The sequence below is a fragment of the Canis lupus genome, chromosome 15 (genome assembly GCF_011100685.1).
Source record: "Canis lupus familiaris isolate Mischka breed German Shepherd chromosome 15, alternate assembly UU_Cfam_GSD_1.0, whole genome shotgun sequence".
In the NCBI taxonomy this organism is placed as follows: Eukaryota; Metazoa; Chordata; class Mammalia; order Carnivora; family Canidae; genus Canis; species Canis lupus.
This window is the reverse complement of record NC_049236.1, coordinates 43,842,245-43,860,353: the sequence shown is the minus strand read 5'-3', so window position 1 is coordinate 43,860,353 and position 18,109 is coordinate 43,842,245. Positions and strand designations below refer to the sequence as shown.

The following is an 18,109-nucleotide window of genomic DNA, read 5'->3' as shown; positions in this document are numbered from 1 at the left end:
GACTTCAGGGCACCAGTGAACATTCTTCCTCTCTATAGAGACTTTTTAGAAAATAGTCGGCCTGGACCTCGGACCTCAACAGCATTTGGCTATCAGCTGGGAGCTCATTCAAGGGAGTTCCTCCTGCAGACTAATCATTCCTTTCTCTTTCAGAGCTGGTGCACATTCAGTTGGGGCATGGAAAAGCCAACTGAATTTGGTGTAATTGCAGCAGGTTTCTGGAATTCATCTGAATGGAGTGGAGGAGGCGCAGGAAGGTGTCATGGGAGAGAATTATGCAAAAGTTCAGGAAAGGATAAAATGTGCTGGAAATAAAATGAATAAGAAATGACATCTGGAAATTGATTGAAAAAAGGCAACAACTGAAAGTACATCTGGGGAAGAGAAAACAGGATCCAGATTGCCACAGATCTGGAAAGATCAGGAGTCTAGAGAAAGTTCTATTAAAAACAAAACAAGACATAAATCCCCGTGGCCTGGTGACATGCACTGGGCAACAAACAAACTTGGGTTGACTTTCTGACCAAGATATCTCTATCTGTATTTAAGATGCTTTCTGAGCTATGAAATATGTGCAGAAAGGAAGCCCAGAAGGGCCAGAAATTCCAGTGGTAAGGAAAGATGGCACTGTTGTGGCAAAATACAAAAACGTGCAGTTGAGTGGAGATGGTCTTTCTAACCGATAGGTCATGTATTATGCAGCAAGAAGCCAATTTTGTTGCTTCTTTGATCCCTGCATTTATGTCTCACATTCCACCTGTCTCCTTAATGAAATACTTTGCTGAGTCCTGGATCATAATATCATCAAGCTGCTCAGATGACATTGGCTTGTGATGTGACATGAGTGTATTTCTCAGTGTATTTATAACATAATACTGAATAATAGCCACATTGGCAATGCTGGTCATAAATCATGCTATCATCACAGTCTCCAATCATGCAGAGCCAATCGTAATTTCCCCTATCCATCTACAGGCTGAAGAGAGCTTAGCATTATCCACTGGACCTCAATGTCCTCATTTAAGTCACAGAGGAATGAGTGTGTAATGCAATCTCAAGATACAAAATAAATCTGTCATATCAAATCTTCAGGGGTGATGAGGTGAAGACCACCAGAACTTCTGGCTAGTGATTTTTGTGGAGACTTGAAACCAGGACAGAATCCCAGCCTTTCACTGCGGGGATTGTGATAGGACTCTTCATCAAGTAACAGTCAGTCATGTTACTCAGGAAGCGCACAGATTCCTTCCTGCTGTATATTTTGGTTTTCAGTATCTCTTCCCTTTAGTTCTTTTGGTCCACTCTGTAATGCTAAGCGTCAAAGTCTAAACAAAGGACACTATTTTGTGGTATGCATTATACTAATCTGTGGAGAAGAGTGTGACAGGGAAATCATCTATCCATTTTGCCTCTAATGACAAACATGACACAATACACAGATACCTCCTGTTATGAGTTGAATGCACCCTCACTTCATATATTAAAGGCCTAACCCCTTGTGTCTCAGAATGTGACTGTATTTGGAGAAGTTAGTAAATAATTAAAGAAGTAATTAAATTAAAATGTGGACTCTAGGGTAGGCCATAATATAATATGTCTTGTGTTATTATAAGAAAAGATTCAGGTCCTCATACATGCAGAGGGAAGACTATATGAAGACACAGAGAAAACAGCTGTCTACTACCTAAGGAGAGAGGCCTCAAAAGAAACCACTGTGCCAACATCCTGATCTTGGACTTCTAGTCTCCAGAACTGTGAGGTAACACATTTTTGTTGTTTGAGCCACCCAGTTTGTGGTACTTCGTTATGGCATCCCTAACAAATGAATATATCCACATACAATTTGATGTATTTTTCTGGATAAATATTTTCTTCAAGTTTAAGTATTAAATAAATACTGAGTGTTCTAAAGAAAATGAAGAGATAATGCCAAATAGCCCCTACAGATTTTTTTTCACATAAAATGGACAGACAACAGTATGAATTTACCCTCCATGATACATGTCTTTTTTTTTTAATACAGATTTTATTTATTTACTCATGAGAGACACAGAGAGAGGCAGAGACACAGGCAAAGGGAGAAGCAGGCTCCCTGTGGGGAGACTGATATGGGACTCGATCTCAGGGCCCCAGGATCATGACCTGAACTGAAGGTAGACACTCAACCACTGAGCCACCCAGGTGCCCCACCAATGTTGTCTTAATTTGAGTTTCCATAAAATCAGATCCACAGACTGGGATTGAAGTGTATATAGACTATTATGGGAAGTGACAACAGGAAACCATTGTAGAGAAGTAAAACAGAAAAGCTGGGTTAAAAAGCAGGCTATCATTTTGGGCAAATGGGGCTTAATCCTATCACAGAACTCTGGGAGAAGGTGTAGAACATGCCTCAAAACTGTTGCTCTTGAAGAGTGAGGTGGGTGCAAACAGCAAAATAACTAGGAATAAACTTAAGTGAAGAGGTGAAAGATCTGTACTCTGAAAACTAAAACACAGATGAAAGAAATTCAAGATGATGCAAAGAAATGGAAAGACATTCCATGCTTATGGGTTGAAAGAACAAATATTGTTAAAATGTCTATACTACTCATTCTATACATTTAATGCAATCCCTATCAAAATACCAACATTATTTTTCACAGTACTAGAATAAACAATCCTAAAATTTGTATAAAACCACAAAAGACCTCGAACAGCCAAAGCAATCTTGAAAAAGAAAAACAAAACATCACAATTCCAGATTTCAAGTTATATTACAAAGTGGTAGTAATTGAAACAGTATGGTATTGTCACAAAAGTAGACACATGGATCAATGGGATAAAACAAAAAACCCAGAAATAAACCCACAATTATATGGTCAATTCATCTTTGACAAAGCAGGAAAGAATATCTAATGGGAAAAAGACAGTTCTCTTCAACAAATGGTGTTGGGAAAACTGAACAGCAACATGCAGAAGAATGAAACTGGGCCACTTTATTATACCATACACAAAAATAAATTCAAAATGGATTAAAGACCTAAGTGTGTGACCTGAAACCATAAAAAGCCTTAAAGAGAACACAGACAGTAATTTCTCTGATATTGGCTATAGCATCTTTTTTCCAGACAGGTCTCCTGAGGCAAGGGGAATAAAAGCAAAAGTAAACTATTGGGACTACATCAAAATAAGAATTTTCTGCATAATGTCCACAATAGCCAAACTGTGGAAGGAGCCTCGGTGTCCATCGAAAGATGATGGGTAAAGGAGATGTGGTTTATGTATACAATGGAATATTACTCAGCCCTTAGAAACGACGAATACCCACCATTTGCTTTGACGTGGAGGGACCTGGAGAGTATTATGCTGAGTGAAATAAGTCAATCGGAAAAGGACAAACATTATATGGTCTCATTCATTTGGGGAATATAAAAATTAGTGAAGGGGAATAAAGGGAAAGGAGAGAAAATGAGTGAAAGTATCAGTGACGGTGACAAAACATGAGAGACACCTAACTCTGGGAAATGAACAAGGGGTAGTGGAAGGGGAGGTGGGTGGGGGGGTTGGGGTGACTGGGTGACGGGCACTGAGGGGGCCACTTGATGGGATGAGCACTGAGTGTTATGCTATATGTTGGCAAATTTAACTCCAATAAAAAGAAATTAAAAAAAAGAATTTTCTGCATAGAGAAGGAAACAATCAACAAAACTAAAGATAAGAAGAAGATATTTGCAAATGACATATCTAATAAAGAATCAGCATCCAAAATAAATAAAGAACTTAATTCAACACCCCAAAAACCAAATGACCCAATTAAAAAAATGGGCAGAAGATGAACAGACATTTCTCCAAAGAAGACATAGAGGTCACCAACAGACAAATGAAAAGATGCTCAACATCACTTATTATCAGAGAAATGCAAATCAAAACTATGGTGGGGTATTACATTACACCTATCAGAATCACTTAAAAACAAAAACACAACAAACAACAGGTATTATATGTGAGGATGTGGAGAAAAAGGAACCCTTTTGCACTGTTGGTGGGAATGCAAACTGGCACAGCCACTCTGGAAGACAGTGTGGAGGTTCCTCAAAAAGTTAAAAATAGAGCTACCTTACAATCCAGTAATCACAGTACTGGGTATTTACCCTCAAAATACAAAAACACTAATTCAAAGGGATACATGTATCCCTGTGTTTACTGCAGCATTATTTACAATTGCCAAAGTATGGAAGCAGCCCAATTGTCTATCAATACATGACTGGATAAAGATGTGGTATATATACAACGGAATATTATTCAGCCATAAAAAGAATGAGATCTTGCCATTTGCAACAACATGGGTAGAGCTAGAGAATATAATCCTAAGTGAAAAAGTCCGTCAGACAGAGAAAGAATAAATATCATATGATTTCACTCACATGGAATTAAAAAACCAAACAAATAAGCAAAGGAAAAAGAGAGAGAGAGAGAAAGAGGAGAGAGAGAGAGGCAAACCAAGAAACAAACTCTTAACTACAGAGAATAAATTGATGGTTACCGGAGGGGATGTGGGAGGGAGGATGAGTGAAATAGGGGATGAGATTAAAGAGTGCACTTATCATGATGGGAAAAAATTAGGTCATGACATCCAAGTGCTTAGCCCCATGCCTGGAACAGCATAAAACAATGGTTGCTCACCATCAATATCATCATTGTTAAGGTGGCTACTATTACTCTGGTGGATGGCTGGGCTGCTCTGGGGGCCTGGCCCTCCACAGCTCAATGGTCAACCGTAGTAAGTCGTTTTGGTGGGGAGGCATAGATGGCACTCCCTGCCAATAATGAAACCAGTCTTTCCTACTGTGTTTATAACAGCGTTGTAAGTGTCAGTATTTGTGTGGTGAATAGGCCCATGATAACCATGTTTTTACCCAATTACAATTCAGTTTCTATCTCCTCTGACAGGAGGTTATGTTAATATTGAATCAATTCACTCAAACATAATCTTTAGAAAGAAAAAAAAAAACCAGTCTTGTTAAATAAAATGCCCAGGCCACCTGTCCTGTGGTTCCTTGCTTGGGAGAATGTGTTATTCACTCACACAAAAACTCCCATCAGAGTAATTTTCCCAGAATGTGTTAATTATTTGCAATGTCTCATGCAAGCGTTGGTGACACGTGATGACATCTTGGCTAAATGCACTAGGGATGAATCAAGGCTTCTCAGTCTTCTGTGCACTGGCACGGGGACCTCGTCTGTTACCTAACCATAGCTGGGCCTTCGTCCTGTAGAAGACATGCCAGGCCCAGTGGGCCCACCTGAATGAGCCTGAACCCCCAGCAGAGGGGCCCACTGGAGCATTTGGGGCTTCCTGAAGAAATGTGAGGGCCCAGGGGTGGGAAAGCACCAAAAGAAGATAGTGGTGGTGTGGGATAGCACTTATTCAGCTCCCAGTTGAATCCAGACTCTGTGGGTTCAAATCCCACCTTCATCCCGTATTACCTTGTGACTTTGGACAAGTCTCTTCATATATTTACTTACTCCAGACCCCGCCTTTAGGAGTTGGAAGGTAAATGGGGGACACAGGCAAGTAAGGGCGGAAATTGCAAGAGAATGTCATGTAAACCCAGGACATAGTGAGAGAAAAGAAAAAAAAAAAAAAAAAAAAGAGTGAGACAGGCGCAGGATTTCCCCCATCAGATCCATTTGTCACTGGCTGAAAGCTTCACATCCCCGGGAGGCCTGAGCGCTCTGCTCAGGGAGTCCCCAGTCGGAGCCTCAGCGGCGGCGGTGGGCAGCCGGGCTTCTGGGGAGCAGCCCCCGGGGACCGTCCCCGCGCGCCCGGCGAGCCGGCGGCCCTGCGGAGGAGGAAGCCTTCCCTCGCCCTTGGGCCGCGAGCCTGGGCCGCCCGCAGTCCCGCGCCGGTCCGGCCTCGGCCTGCGGTTGTGCGGTTGCAGAGCGCCTGCGGGAGCCGCCGGGCGGGGCTGCCTGGGCCCCGGGGTTGTAGGCTGCGGGCCGCCAGCTCTAGCCCCAGCGGGGGCGAGGCCCTGCGGCCCACGGCGGCCCACGGCGGCCCACGGCGGCCCCTGCTTGTGCGCGCTCTCGGTCTCTCCCTCTCTCTGTCAAATAAATACATTAAATCTTAAAAAATTAAAAAGGATACATCCCAGGATCCAGACTTAAGCTTGGGCCTCCTAGTTACACGCATCCATCAATTCCCTTTGCTCAAATTATTCATTTCAACTGGTTTTTTTTTTTTTTTTTTTTTTTTTTTGTTATTTTGAACTGGAAGAGGTTCATCTTACCGTTAAAAATACTTGTAAATCATATATTACTTTCACTTTTCTTTCTCGGATTTTAACATTTTAGGATACAAATTATTATTATTATTTTTAAGTTGTAGTAAAATGTACTTAACATAAAATATACTTTTTGTCTTAGCTCAGGTTGCTATAACTGAATACCGTAACCTGAGTGGCTTAAACAGTAGAAATGTATTTCTACTTTTTTGGAAACTGGCAAGTTTGAGATCAGGGTGCCAGCATGGTTGGGTTTGGGTGCAGGCTTTCTTCCTGATTTATAGATGGCCACTTTCTCGCTCTATCCTCATGTGGCCAAAAGAACAAGAAACTTTCTTCTGTCTCTTCTTAGAAGGGCTCTAAGCCCATTCATGAAGGCTCTACTCTCACGACTTTAATTAATTCCCAAATGCCCCACCTTTGAGTAGGATCACATTGGCAATTAGGGCTTCAACACACAATTTTGGGGAGGACACAAATATTCAGTCCCTAGCACCATTTTGTCCATTTTTAAGTCTTATTAGTTCCTCCACATTGTTGTGTAACCATCACCATTATTCATCTACAGAACTTTTTCATCACCTCAACCAGAAACTCTGTGCCTATTAAACAGTAATTCTGGGGGCACCTGGGTGGCTCAGTGGGTGAGCATCTGCCTTTGGCTCAGGTTGTGATCCCAGGGTCCCGAGATCAAGTCTCACATCAGGCTCCCTGCAGGGAGCCTGCTGCTCCCTCTGCCTGTGTCTCTGCCTCTCTCCGTGTCTCTCATGAATAAAAAAATAAAATCTTTTTTAATAAACCCAATAACTCTGCATTACCCCTTTTCCTTGCCCCTGTTAACCACTGTACTACTTTTTCTCTGTGAATTTGCCTCTTCTAGATACCTTATATAAGTGGAGTTGTACAATATTCCTTGTTTTGCATATGGCTTATTTCACTTAGCATAATGTCTTCAAGGGCCATCCGTGTTGTAACATGTGTCAGAATTTCATTCCTTTTTCAGGCTGGCTACTATTCCATTGTATGTATATACTACATTTCGTTCTTCTGTTTATTTGTCGATGAACCCGTTGGGTGGTTTCCATCTTTTGGCTATTGTGAACAATGCTGCTGTGAACCTTGGGGCATGAGCACATTCTGCCAGTAGGAGCTCAGATCAGTCCTGAGGTGTCGTTCAGCGTACTCTGTGGGCAGCTGCTTCCACAGCCTCAAGATTGGCTAAGAGCCCCAATATCTCACCCTCTCATATTCCTACCTATTGCCTTATCCCTTTCAAAGTGAATTATATAAATGAATCCTGTAGTCAGACAGTTCTGTTTGATTCCTACCTCTTCCACTTACTAGACTGCTATTTGTTTATTTTCTTCCAACATTTTATTTAAATTCCTGTTACCATACAGCATCATATTGGTTGCAGGTATAGAATTTAGTGACTGAGCACTTCCATACATCACCCGGTGCTTATCACAACAAGTGTGTTCTTAATGCCCATCACCCATTTAACCCAGCCCACCACTCTCCTCCCCTCTGGTAACCAACAGTTTGTTCTCTATAGTTATGAGTCTGTTTCTTGTTTGCCTCTCTTTTTTTCCCCCTGTTCATTAATTTTGTCTTTCTCTGATTGACTTATTTTGATTAGGATAATATTCTCTAGCTCCATCCACATCATTGCCAATGGTAAGATTTCATTCTTTTTATGGCTGAATAATATTCCATTGTATTAGATACATCACATCTTAATCCAGTCAGCAGTCAATGGACATTTTGCCACTTACTAGCTTTGAACCTTTGACTAGTTATTTAACAATCACAACTATACCCATTAACAATTATTTTAATATCTACCAATATTAAAATAGGATTTTGTGCAAGCACCAAAATCCACCTCTGACTAATATATACAAAAAAAAAAAAAAAGAATAAAACAAAAGGACATTTTCCCCAAACTGATGGGGAAACAGACTTGAAAAAAGGAATATTTAGTCACTAGGGGGCTACTCCTGGAGTGACAGAAACCAGCAATTACATCTCTCATTGAGTCATTTCCCTTAAGATTTTAAGTTGCAGAAGAGGGAGTCTGATAGAGTTGATCCTATACCCATTCATCTGTTGGCTGGGGTCAGGCTAGAGTGAGTGGGGAAAGGAGTGGTCATGAAAGGCGGGTGGTCAGTAATAAGAGAAAGGATGTTCCAGGATCCCTTTGACCTCTGAAGACCAATCAGAGCATCTGAATTTACCATCCCACTAATATGGTACACAGTTGTAATCCCCCAAAGGAAATTAGAGTGCTTCTGGGACACCATTTAATTTTTTTCATATATACCCTAAAATAGAATGAAAACTCTTAAATTAGAGTGGTGTTTCTCAAATTTTAATGTGCATATGAATTACCTGGGGATCTTGTTAAAATACAGATTCTGATTCAGTAGATCAGAGGCAAGCCTGAGATTTGCATGTAACAAACTCACAGGTCGATGCCTTTGGTGCTGACCTATGAACAACATTGTGAGAACAAGGCATTGGAAAATTGTGTGTGGAGCAACAGTTTGATACTAATAATCATCTTTTTATTTTTATGTTATATATAATTCAAAACTTTAAATTTCTTTTATTGAGATACAATTCATATACTATAGAACTTATCTGTTTATACTGTACAGGTCAATGGCATATTGTGTATTCACACGGTTGGGTAAATACCACCACTATCTAATTTCAGAACATTTCATAATCCCCAAAAGAATTCTCCCATGAGTAGTCATTCACCACTTCTCCCTTTCCTCAGCTCCTGGCATCCACCAAACGACCCTCTGTCTCCATGGAGTTGCCTATTCCTGATATTTCATATAAATGAAGTCATATAATGTGTCACCTTTTATGTCTGACTGCTTTAAGTTAGCATAATGTCTTCAAGGTTCATCCATTCAGGGCAAGCCTGAGCCTTCAAATCTTTTTATGGCTGAACAATATTCCATTGAATGGACATCTCACCTTTTGTTTATCCTCTCATCATTTGAGGTTATTTCCATTTTTTTTTTACTATTATGAATAGCGATGTGACATTTGTGTGCATATTTACGTGTTTACATACTTCAGATCTCTTACATATATCTAAGAGTGAAACTCTATGTTTAACTTTTTGAGAAAGTACCAAACCTTTTCACACAGAGCTGCTTCATTTTACACACCCACCAACAATGTCTGAAGGCTTTCATGCTCCACATCCTCATCGACACTTGTTACTATCAGTCTTTGATTATAATTATTCTAGTGAGTATAAAGTGGTATCCTACTGTGGTTTTTGCATTTCTCTAATGACTAATCATGGTAAGCATTTTTTCATGTGCTTATTGGCCATTTATGTATTTCCTTTGGAAAAATATCAACTAAAATCTTTTGTCCATTTTTAATGGTGTTATTTAATCTTTTTATTATTTAGTTGTAAGAATTCCTTAAGTCTGGATACTATTTGTTCAAAAGACCATTCTTTTCACCCATTGAATGTTGTTGGCAGCCTTGTCTAAATCAACTGACCATAGATGTGTGGGTTTATTTCTGGACCCTCAATTCTGTACCATTGATCTATCCTTATGCTGGTACCACAGAGTCTTAATTACTATAGCTTTAGAGTAAATTTGAAATTAAGAAATGTAAGTTCTCCACCTTGGTTCTTCAGTAAATTATTTTGGGTATCCTTTTGTCCCTTGCATTTCCATAAGACTTTTAGAATCATCTTGTTAATTTGTCAAAAAGGAAAATTTCTTTGGGTTTAGTTTTCTTTCTTTCTTTCTTTCTTTCTTTCTTTCTTTCTTTCTTTCTTTCTTTCTTTCTTTCTTTTCTTTTCTTTCTTTCAAAGATTTTATTTATTTATTCATGAGAGACACACAGAGAGAGAGAGACACAGGCTGAGAGAGAAGCAGGCTCCATGCAGGGAGCCCGATGCAGGACTCTATCCTGGGACTCTGGGATCATGCCCTGGGCCGAAGGCAGATACTCAACTGCTGAGCCACCTGGGCATCCATTAGTTTTCTTTTCTTAGGGTGGAAGAGTAGTTATTAATTTGAGATCATCTATCTTTCTTTAAAAAAAAAAAAGGTTGTATTTATTTATTTGAGATAGAGAGAGCATGAGCAGGAGGGAGGAGCAGAGGGAGAAGAAGCAGACTCTCCACTGAGCAGGGAGCCTGACATGGGGCTTGATCCTGGTATTCTGGAATCATGACCTGAGCTGTAGGCAGATGCTTAACCAACTGGTGCCCCTGAGATCGTCTTTCTTAATATAGGCATTTTACGGCTATAAATTTCCCTCTAAGTTATGGTTAACTTAGTCTCATAAGTTATGGTATGCTCACCTCGTAAGTTATGGTATGTTGTGTTTTAACTGCATCTCATAAGTTATGGTATGTTGTGTTTTAGGTTTATTCATCTCTAAGCATTTTCTGATTTTCCTGCGATTTCTTCTTTGAAGCAGTTTCTTAAGAAGGTGTTTAATTTTCACACTTTTGTGACATTTTCAAATTTCCTTCTGTTATTGATTTCTAATTTTATTCTTTTGTGCTCAGAAAAGATACTTGGTATGATTTTACACCTTTCAAATTTATTGATATTTGTATCAATAAAAACATTGAGAGCCTGGAGAATATCTCATGTACATTTGAGAAGAATGTGCATTCTCCCATTCTTGAGTAAAATGTTCTCTCCATTAGGTGTGATTGGCTTAGAATGCATTTCAAGTCTTCTATTTAATTGTTGATTTTTTTTTTGTCTCTTGTTCTATTATTGAAAGTGGAGTATTTGAAGTCTTCAACTATTATTGTTGAATTGTCTATTTCTCCCTTCAATCCTGTCACTTGTTGCTTCATGTTTTTTTGGTGTTCTATTGTTAGGTGCTGTTGTCTTTTAAATCAGAGAGGAGGGAAAAAGAAGAGTTATAAACAAAATTTCATTTATTCTGTCTTTTATTTTTATCCATATACTTGCCTTTATAGGCCCTCTTTTTTCTTTATGTAAATTTAAGTTACTGTCTAGTGTCCTTTCATTTCACCCAGAAGGACTCTGCTATTTTTTGTAGGGCAAGCCTCAGGTTCATTTACTGGCTTCTTATTTAATTTTTTTTAGAAAGAAGATGATGTAACCATAGAAGTGGCTATGAAATCTTTAGAGATAACTGATTAAATGATAAAACAAAAATTAGTCCTTGTTATAAAAAATATTTTGCATTCTTTGGAAATACTGTAGTTCTTTTATTTTGATCCAGTTCTATAGGTTCTCTTGTTTCTAAAACTGAAAAAAAAAATTCTGTAAGAGTGATGGAAAAACCTTTCTTGAATGTAGCAATACTAACAATTAAATTATGAAAAGCACTTCAGTCTTCAATTGTGAAATAAATTCTTCATGAAATCAAATCTAAGTCGGTAAACAATGGTGTTTGTTTTAAAAAAAAACCTGAACAAATAATGGCAAGTTTGGATAAAGACACAGAACATAATTCTCGAATATTGAGTGGTAGGATTGTCTTTCATAACTCCTTCCAAAGTGTTTTATACATATTAATTTAAACATCACAAGTGTTCACTGGTAGATCATTTATCCACAAGTGTTTGCCAGTAGATCGTTTGTCTCAGAGATAGAGGATGGAATTGAAGATACAATTAATATTGGAGCCTGGAATCATAATTTTTTTTACCAGAAGCAAATGTTGTTTCTCTCAGAATAGCCCTGGACCTTTGGAGAGGGCTAGTGGCCTAGTAGCGTTTGCATTTAATCATGGACAGAGAAGAATCTAAAATCGGCCTTGGCAAATGGCAAGTGTATTTAGTGGCCTTGCACCATAGAAACATGTCAATTTGCGATGTACAGTAATCCCACACTATTTCTGATCTTGCCCATCACAGACTCTCTTGTTTCCTTAGCCAGGTAGACAGGGAGGCAAGTTCCCTTCTTCAAGTCACTGAGGAACTGACTGCTGTCATAACACATCTGTTGTTATCATTTGGGCCAAGCAAGCATTGTTGATCTTATTCATGAATACTACTATGCTCAAAGTTCTTCTGGAGAGCTCCTTCCCAATGTGACTCATCAGGAAGTTTTCTCAGAAACTTAGTGGCTATCTGTGAGGTCCAGCCACTAATGATCTACCTTCCTGTTCAGGCAGGATATTTTCCTTTTGCCAAATAAAGAAATTCTTTTTATAAAGAGTCTTCCTGCTGAGCTTTTGGAGGATTAAGTGCCTAGTTGAGTGCCCTCCACCAGGAAAAGCTGGAATGGATTTGGTTTATTTCTTAACTTTGTGGATTCCACCCATAGTTGAGGGCTTGATCTTAAGTCTTACGTATCTTGAATGTGATGCATTGAACAGGAAGAGTAGAACAACCCTTTTCAATAAATCTTGATACTTTATGAATATCAGGTCTAATGCTAACCCAATATGATTATTCAAGTGAAGTCTTGTTGACAGAGGAGCTATTTTTCTCAAGGTCTCTCCATCTAGCAGGGTACCAGAGGTCTAGTTTATTTACTTCTTCCACTAGGTGGCAGGACTTTTAAGCAATGTTGGTAATGTGTCCCAGAAAGTTCTCTTGGAACAGAGAAGTTAGAATTGTCAACATTTGATGCAGGTCAAGAAGTTTAACTGGATTATGCCTCTGGGTTTCTATGATTACCTTGCTCTACATTCCTCCCTGTAATGCAGTTTATTTTTCCAGACAAACAATGCATTAGAATGTGTTTTTGCTTTTGGCATGATGTCTCCATTGCAGAAATTATTTTAATCACAGAAATTTGACTGAAACATCTGTGGTTTCTTGTTTTCAACAGGAAAGAGGAGTGCACTCTGGACTCTGAAATGATAAAGGATAGAATCTTTCATTTCCATCTTGAAATTTCAAGGGAGGAGGATGGAGTGTTGGTGCTGGTGGGAGAAGGTTGGAGTGTTTGGGTCTGAATAGAATGAAACTACATAAAAGGAAATAAAAGGTATGATATTTAAGATGTGGCAAATACTACAAATGTAACACAGAGTCAGTTGCTTCTATTAAGGAGTATCTCATGGATTATTGGGTTCAAATTATGTTTTGGACATTTTGGCCCATGATTCAGTGTGAGTGGCATTTGGGGTGATCCTGGCTAATTGAGAAATTAGTCAAGATATGTTAGAAATCATGTCATCGAATACAAGTGAAAAATATTTTCCCAGCTATCTGAAAGCAAACTGGTGAAAAATGAAAAAGTCAAATTACCATAAACGCTTTAACTTTTGTTATGGGCAGTTGTGAATAGCATCACTCACTCTCAGATAACTGAAGCTTGAGTTGCATGAAATAAGCTTTTGGAATTAAGTTGATGGGTGGTCTTTATTTTACTTTGTTACTCTGGCACTTGGGTACCAATACTTAATATTCACGATTAAGTCCAAGGAGGAAAATGCTTGAAATTACAACCTTCTTTTGTGTTTGGGGAAGAATCTAGTTTCAGCCAAGCTTTTCATTTAACCAACATGTTTTAACCTTCCCTAACAGAGAAGGAGTAGAGTTCCAAGTACTATTAGATGTTTACCTTTGGTTCACTTGCTGTAGAATGCAACAGGTTTACGGATGTGTCTCCAATACGAAGACAGGGAACCTGTTCCTTTCTCTCTCCTGCAACACAAACGTCACAAAAGCCTATATAGGCTATTATATAATGCAGATCCAGCTGTTGGGAAAATTCAGGCATAAACACTACCCAAACATATCCTCTATTGTCTCCTTGGCTGCTCCCATGAATGTCTGGCTCTCACAGACAGGTGCCCTTATTTATAAACACCCTCCATGAAGATAGCCAAAGGTGTAAGGTGTGCCTGTCAGGGTGAGTGATGGGTGCGGTAGGGCCGAGTAAATGGGTGGGACGGTAGGGAGTTGAAACATGATCTCTTCTAATCTCTTGGCCTAGGACACCTGGAAGCTCCTCCTGCCACTTCCCACTTACAGTCCCTGTTTTTTTCAGATCTGGGAGGTGGAGAGAAGTAAATAAATAGTCTGTGTCTGTGGAGGGGGGAAGGGATGAAGAGACATTTGGGGAGTTTAATCCCAGTCAGTGAATTTCAAAAAGCCTCTCAGGCGTGAAAACAAAGCTCTCAAGGGGTGGTTCTTTGAGTTTCACCTTGGTGGCCCTTGCAGCACTGCAGGTCCTGCCTTTGACCCACTGCTCTGCCAGCCATGCTTCTTTTGCCTCTTGAAATTCCCTGGGTGGTGGAAGCTAGGGTGAGGTAGGGAAATACTTGAAAAGAATGACCACTATGAAATCTTCTTAGTCGGCTGTGTAAGCCGACCCCTTTGGTGACTTTTGAAACATTGGTTGGATCCATCACACACTGGTTTTCAGACCTGTAAAATGCAATTATTCTCTTATCCTCTATTTTGATTTCATGTTAGTACTCATTGAATTCAATAGTTTGTGCCTGATAAAGTGTTATGATCTCATGACTCTGCATGCTTTTGTCTTGAGGGAGGAAACTTGGGCAGCCCCAGTGGCACAGCGGTTTAGTGCCGCCTGCAGCCCAGGGTGTGATCCTGGAGACCCGGGATCAAGTCCCACGTGGGGCTCCCTGCCTGGAGCCTGCTTCTCCCTCTGCCTGTGTCTCTGCCTCTCTCTCTGTGTCTCTCATGAATAAATAAATAAAATCTTTAAAAAGAGAGAGAGAGAAAGGAAACTTGACTTTGATACCATTAATAAGCTAAGTTTTTTCTAAGAGGCAAAACCTTGTACAAACAAGTTCATCCGCCATAAAGGCAAGGCTTTGGAACTAGGCACATTTGATTTAAATTTCTAAGTCAGCATTTATTACACATAAATGACCCGGGACAAGTTATCTTCTTTGTGCCTTAGTTTCCTCCCTAAGAAGGGATACAATCTCCCTCTTTAAGTGCCGTGGCTGAGTGCCTAATATTAAGTGTGGAGCATACAGTCTCATGCAGAATATGGGCTCGGTGCCTGCCAACTCCTGATTTGTGACAGCACCTGTTTTAAAACAAGGATCAATCATGAAGCAGCACCTCTAAAATGTTGTCTTCTTGGTCAAATTTTAATCACAGGAGAAAAGGTTTTCCTGGATGTATTGGAGTGTTCTGTTTTCCCTCTCCTGGAAGAAACCCTAGGTACAAGAAGGGCAGTTAAAGACAATGTTTGGCGAATGGGAAATGAGTAGAACACAACTGGTGTCCTAATCAGGAAGATTTTTTCTTCTTCTGGTCATAGAATTTTCATTTGCCCCTATTAATACCATTTCAAGAGATGAAAGTGTGTATGTGCCTTTCTCTACCCATGTGACCGCATCTTGGAAGATACTTACATACTCCTACCTGTTTGACAAGAATCTCATTCTGAGGTTTAGAAAATATTAGGACTGGGAGAAACTATCCTTATTTTAAAAACAGAATGTTGGAGGACTTAGAAGGAGTTTGAGAACCTGGAGATGCCAGACAGTGAGTTCACAACAGAGCAGGATTTAAAATCCAGAGTATTTGATTTTTAATCCAAAACCCTGTATTTCAGAAAGGGTGATTCATTGCAAGTGGTTGTGTGTTTCTTCTCTTAGCTGCTACTCTTGGTTGATGAGAAAGATGAAAGCTGACATTAAGAAGGTAGGCTTGGGACGCCTGGGTGTCTCAGCAGTTGAGCGTTCGCCTTAGGCTCAGGTCGTGATCCTGGGGTCCCAGGATTGAGTCCCATATTGGGCTCCCTGTGCGGAGCCTGCTTCTCCCTCTACCTGTGTCTCTGCCTCTCTTTCTGTGTCTCTCATAAATAAATAAAATCTTAAAAAAAAAAAAAAAAAAAGAAGGTGGCCTTTTTTGCTTGTCTTCAAACAATCCTTTATTGACTTGAAAGAGAAGAGGCAGATGGATTCCCAGGGCCAAAAAGGCAAGAATCAAGAATGGCTTTTCCAGGCTGCAATCACCCTGGAAGTTTCTGTTTGGGGCAAATATTGGAATATTGAATCTCAAGTTTGCCATTTATTCTATCAATTAATGATAAGCACAGACTCACTGATTTGAGGAGCATCTAATTAATATAATTTGTGGGAAATCAGAGGCATATTTATTAAAGATGTATGAGGAACTATCTCACATGGGTATGTTTTGATTAGTGTCTGAAACTAAATCATAGTGAGATTTCTCAGGCTTTACAACTATGCATTAAAAATTAACAACGAATCTCTGGCCAAAATCTTCTCTCTAACCTGTGTTCCATATCTTATTCCAAGAGCAGCATACTTGGCCAAGCATACCGGATGGGACATCTGCAACAGGGATTGGAAAGGAGAATTTTGCCCTCAGTTTGAAGGTGTTATTTTTCCCATGGTTTGATTTGCCTGGCATTCTTTGCCTGGCATTTTTTTTTTTTCCTTTGCCTTTGCAAGGAAAGGGAGAAATGAGGAGTGTTAGTTGCTGACGAAGTCAAGAGGGCGCTGAGGCTGGCTGGGTTTATTACTTTTGGCCGATAAATAGTGTGATGTGGTTTTACTTCCTATTTGTAGAGCCTTTCTAGAAACCTGGGCCCTGTTCTTCAGTGAGTCCTTCTTGTCGGCTTATATACATATTAAAAGAGAGAGAATGAAAGTCCAAAAGAAGGAAAGGAATTTTAAAAAGCAGTTTCTTCAAGAGAACAGGGAATCCCACGGGGAAGCAATGGAATCAGAAGGGATAGCACAGAAGATGATTATCAGCATGTCAAGTGTGCCTGTCTTTCCAGGATAGAATTTGTGGAATTTGCATGCGTCATGTCCCTCTCCTCGCCCACTGGAGGTACTAATAATGAAAACAACAGCATCAGAGAGGACGTTTGTGCACATCCCAGTTCATCAGTGACTTGTTTGCACATATTATTTCATTTAAATGATGAAGGTATGGAGCACAAAGCAAACTTTTTGAGATTTTGTATTGAAAGCCCCCAGGGCTTAGGCCCCAGGATGTCACTCCAGTGCAGCACAGAGCGGGAGTACGTGGGCCCGGGATCTAGGTATCTGGTTTTGGTTCTGCTCTGTCATCAAAGCCTTGAATACAGCATAAGCCCCCATCTGTTTTCTCATCTTTATTATTATTTTTTTAATTATTTATTCATTCATGAGAGACACAGGGAGAGAGAGAGGCAGAGACACAGGCAGAGGGAGAAGCAGGCTCCATGCAGGGAGCCCCATGTGGGACTTGATCCCGGGTCCCCAGGATCACGCCCTGGGCTGAAGGCGGCGCTAAACCACTGAGCCACCCGGGCTGCCCATGTTTTCTCATCTTTAATGCAATAAAATTACATGAGATGATCTTTAAGAATCCTTCCAGCACTAACAGTCTAATTCTATGATCTGTTTCCCTTGATGGGGAGAAGTTTTCATCTTAGACAAGGCATCATTAGAATGTTGAAAGGCTATCTCTGGAGAGCCTGGGTGGCTCAGTTGGTTAAGCACCTGACTCTTGATCTCAGTTCAGGTCTTGATCTCAGGGTCATGAGTTCAGGCCCTGCATTGGAGCCTACTTAGGAAAAAAAGAAAAAAAAAAGAAAAAGAAAGGCTGTCTCTGCTCTTGGAGGAAACTGTATTGCAGCCAGCAGTTTGTTCAGAGGTTTATACTTGGTTTACAAAACCATTATCTTTTCAAGCATGCAACTAGCTAAAAAAATTGCCTTCATCACCACCATTCTATTTTGAAAGAGAAAATTCTCCTTGAAAAGATTTAAGTGGGAGTGTGTACTGCACATATTGTGTAACTACCCCACCGTGTAACAAGTCTAACAAAAACAAGGATCATTTATTGGATGCTGCAAGCCAAGTCTTTTTGAATGTAATTCTAAGCCAGGAATATCTTCAATCTGCAC

At 39.9% G+C, this 18,109-nt stretch overlaps 1 long non-coding RNA gene across 4 annotated transcripts in view; it reads left to right on the top strand.

Moving 5' to 3' along the window:
- LOC119869295 overlaps nt 1-18,109 on the top strand; it is a 69,935-nt gene that overhangs the window by 11,618 nt on the left and 40,208 nt on the right. For 3 of the 4 annotated variants that reach the window (XR_005370747.1, XR_005370748.1, XR_005370745.1), the window contains exons 2-3: nt 154-1,759; nt 13,082-13,240. This is a non-coding gene — a long non-coding RNA (uncharacterized LOC119869295). The remainder of the gene's footprint in view (nt 1-153; nt 1,760-13,081; nt 13,241-18,109) is intronic. The other variant, XR_005370746.1, reaches the window with a different exon arrangement.